Below are 3,982 nucleotides of genomic sequence, written 5' to 3'. Positions count from 1 at the left end.
ATGAAGGGCTGTCTTGGAGAAAAAGACAAAGACAAAGCAAAGAAAGAATTAGATGTATAGATGTTGAGGAGAAAGAAATTATAGAACTTCACAATGGGTTATACGGAAAGTTTAGTAGAGAGATAAGTATGAGATGCAGTAGAGGAACCTCAAAACTAACTCTAGGGATTACAGTTTAATTAAATATATAATGTTTTTCCAAAAATGACACAAAATTGAAAAGTAATAGATATACGTAAATATTTTTCATTTCAATTCAAATATAAAACACTTTGCCTCAGATGATCACTTGCTCTGATTTGCTCATCTAAAGAATGGTTTTAATTATCTACTTTCTTTAGCTAACATATATGTAGTCTTTTTAAGTTAATATAGATGCATTGAATTATACTGTAAAGCACATACATAAACTGGCCATAAAGATTGCTCCTGCATCATCAGGTCATGCCTGACTGATGGAGCGCCCCAGTGAGGTAGCGTCTCCTGGTGTGCACCAGATCACCCGCTGCCTCCCAGCACATGTCACTTTGCTGCTGATTGAACAGGTGGGGTTTGCTTACGTAGCCCAACAGTGCACACAAGTGAAGTCCAGCCATACCTCCACTGCTGTCACCACCACTGCAGGCTGAGTCTTGATGGGCACAGAGCCAGCAAATTCTGACTTTCCTAGTGACCTGCCCTGGCACTAACACTGCATAGAGAATAGCAGATCCTCTCCCTCTTTAAGCAATCACTCCTGCTTGCAGGGAACAGAAAAAGCATCCAGACCTGAGCCAGCCAGCACCTGAGCCAACACCACCTCTAGCATGACCATGCACAGTCTCCAGAAGGTGCTCCCTCATCATGCCTCCACAGCTTCCTCACCTCTGCCTTCCTGTGGGCAGAATATCCATGCTTCTCATCACCGCATGGCACATACTCTAAAATTGATCACATAATAGAAAATTATTAGAATTTTCTAATAGATCACATAATAGAAAAATCACTCCTCAGGAAATCCAAAATAACTAAAATCATAACAAACAATCTCTTGGAGCACAGCACAATCAAACTAGGAATCAAGACTAAGAAAGTCACTAAAAACCATACAATTACATGAAAATTGAATAACCTGCTTCTGAATGACTTTGGGGTAAATAATGAAATTCAGGCAGAAATCAAGAAGCCATTTAAAACTAATAAGAACAATGATACAACATATGATCATCTCTGGGACACATCTAAGGCAGTATTAAGAACAAAATTTGGCCGAGATGGGCGGATTATCTGACGTCAGGAGTTCGAGACCAGCCTGGCCAACCTGGTGAAAACCCGTCTCTACTAAAAATACAAAGATTAGCTGGGCATGGTGGCGCATGCCTGTAATTTAAACTACTCAGGAGGCTGAGGCAGGAGAATTGCTTGCACCCAGGAGGCGGAGGTTGCAGTGAGCCGAGATCGCGCCACTGCACTCCAGCCTGGCACCTGGCAACAGAGCAAGACTATGTAAAAAAAAAAACAAAAAAACAAAAAAAAAACACAGCGTTCCTGAGGTGGAGAACGGGGCCGGACGGAGGGACTGGTGGGCGGGCCGAGCGGCGCTGCCGAGGCCGGGTTGGGCCGAGCCCAGGAGCGCCCGGGATGCAGCGGGCCACCCTGCCCAAGCCACAGCGCCCGGCCGCGGGCGGAGCCGGAGCCTGGGGAGGCGGCGGGGCCCCGAGCGCAGCCCGCGCCCCCCGCTCGGAGCCCGGCCCGCCCGTCCCCGCCGCCTGTCCCCGCCGCCCGGGACCCCGGCACGCAGCCCCGGCTGCGGAGGTGACACTCACGGGCCCGAGACGCCGCCGCCGCCGCCACCATGGACGAACGGGGGCATTGAACTCAGTCACGAACGATCTGGTGGCCCTCCCGATGAACCGACGTCACCGATGCCTGGATAGGAGACCGCGAAGAACAAGGACACGGGTCGCTCACATGGGCAGAAAAACCACAACAGCAGCAGCTCTGCCCGGCACGGTGACAAGCTCGTGTGCAGGGGCCAGTGAGAAAGAAAGTTTTCAGTGGCGTCAGAATCAAGTTTGAGCACAACGGGGACAGACGAATTACGGCGTTCCGCCGGCCTGTGAAGTACGAAGACGTGGAGCGCAAGGTGACAACAGTATGTGGACAACCTCTTGATCTACACGACATGAACAACGAGCTCTCCATCCTGCTGAAAACCACGATGACCTTGACAAAGCAATTGACATTTTGGACAGAAGCGCAAGCATGAAAAGCCTTAGGATATTGCTGCTGTCCCAGGACAGAAACCGTAACAGTTCCTCCCCTGACTCTGGGGTGCCCAGGCAGGTGCGGATCAAGGCTTCCCAGCCCGCAGGGGATATCAATCCTATCTACCAGCCCCCTGAGCCCAGAAGCAGGCACCCCTCCGTCAGCTCGCAGAACCTCGGCCGAAGCTCACCCCCCGGCTATGTTCCCCAGCGGCAGCAGCGCATTTCCCGGCAGGGGTCCTACACCCGCATCAACAGTGACGGGGAGTTTATCCCACAGACCAGCGAGCAGTGCGTGCTGGATCCCCTGAGCAGTGCAGAAAATTCCTTGTCTGGAAGCTGCCAACCCTTGGACAGGTCAGCAGACAGCCCATCCTTCCGGAAATCATGAATGTCCCGTGCCCAGAGGTTCCCTGACAACAGACAGGAATACTCAGATCGGGAAACTCGGCACTATGACAAAGGGGTCAAAGCTGGAACCTACCCCCGGCGCTACCGTGTATCTGTGCACCACAAGGACTACAGCGATGGCAGAAGAACATTTCCCCGAATACGGCGTCATCAAGGCAACTTGTTCACCCTGGTGCCCTCCAGCCGCTCCCTGAGCACAAATGGCGAGAACATGGGTCTAGCTGAGCAATACCTGGACCCCCGTGGCGCCTGCGGAGTGCAGACAGCCAGAATGCCCTCTCTGTGCAGGACAGGAATGTGCCAACCATTCTCCCAGTGCCCCCATCAGTTGGCGCCGGGGAAAGCTCCTGGGCCAGGGTGCCTTCGGCAGGGTCTATTTGTGCTATGACGTGGACACGGGACGTGAACTTGCTTCCAAGCAGGTGCAGTTTGACCCAGACAGTCCTGAGACAAGCAAGGAGGTGAGTGCTCTGGAGTGGGAGGCCCAGTTGCTAAAGAACTTGCAGCATGAGCACATCGTGCGTACTATGGCTGTCTGCAGGACCGTGCTGAGAAGACCCTGACCATCTTCATGGGGTACATGCCAGCGGGCTCCGTGAAAGACCAGTTGAAGGCCTATGGTGCTCTGACAGAAAGTGTGACCCAAAAGTACACGTGGCAGATCCCGGAGGGCATGTCCTATCTGCACAGCAACATGATCGTTCACCGGGACATGAAGGGAGCCAGCATCCTCTGAGACTCTGCTGGGAATGTGAAGCTGGGGGACTCTGGGGCCAGCAAACGCCGGCAGACGGTCTGCATGTCGGGACGGGCATGATCTCCGTCACTGGCACACCTTACTGGATGAGTCCTGAGGTGATCAGCGGTGAGGGCTGTGGAAGGAAAGCAGAGGTGTGGAGCCTGAGCTGCACTGTGGTAGAGATGCTGACAGAGAAACCACCGTGGGCAGAGTATGAAGCTGTGGCTGCCATCTTCAAGATTGCCACCCAGCCCACCAATCCTCAGCTGCCCTCCCACGTCTCTGAACATGGCCGGGACTTCCTGAGGTGCATTTTTGTGGAGCCTCGCCAGAGACCTTCAGCTGAGGAGCGGCTCATACAGCGCTCCTGCTAGCCCAGAGCCCACTCCGTCTGGTAGAAGGGAAAGCCCATGTGCTGCCACCGCTGTGTCCGAAATCGCCAGCTCTGTTCTTCCTTAGCCAGCCTTGCCTATCCCCATGAGTTCTCAGTCTTTTTCCCTTCTAGCTCCTCCCCTGGGGGAGGAATGACAGCAAGGGTTGGGGAAACAGCATCTCCAAGCAGCTTAGAGTTGGCTATATTTACCTC

General features: G+C 53.0%; 1 pseudogene; it reads left to right on the top strand.

The window, feature by feature from the left end:
• Window positions 1-1,566: 1,566 nt before the first annotated feature.
• LOC108316374 lies at window positions 1,567-3,770 on the top strand (annotated as a pseudogene).
• Window positions 3,771-3,982: the final 212 nt, after the last annotated feature.

The sequence above is a fragment of the Cebus imitator genome, unplaced genomic scaffold, assembly GCF_001604975.1.
Source record: "Cebus imitator isolate Cc_AM_T3 unplaced genomic scaffold, Cebus_imitator-1.0 Scaffold188, whole genome shotgun sequence".
NCBI lineage: Eukaryota > Metazoa > Chordata > Mammalia > Primates > Cebidae > Cebus > Cebus imitator.
The sequence above is the reverse complement of the archived record's forward strand: the minus strand, read 5'-3'. Positions and strand labels throughout refer to the sequence as shown.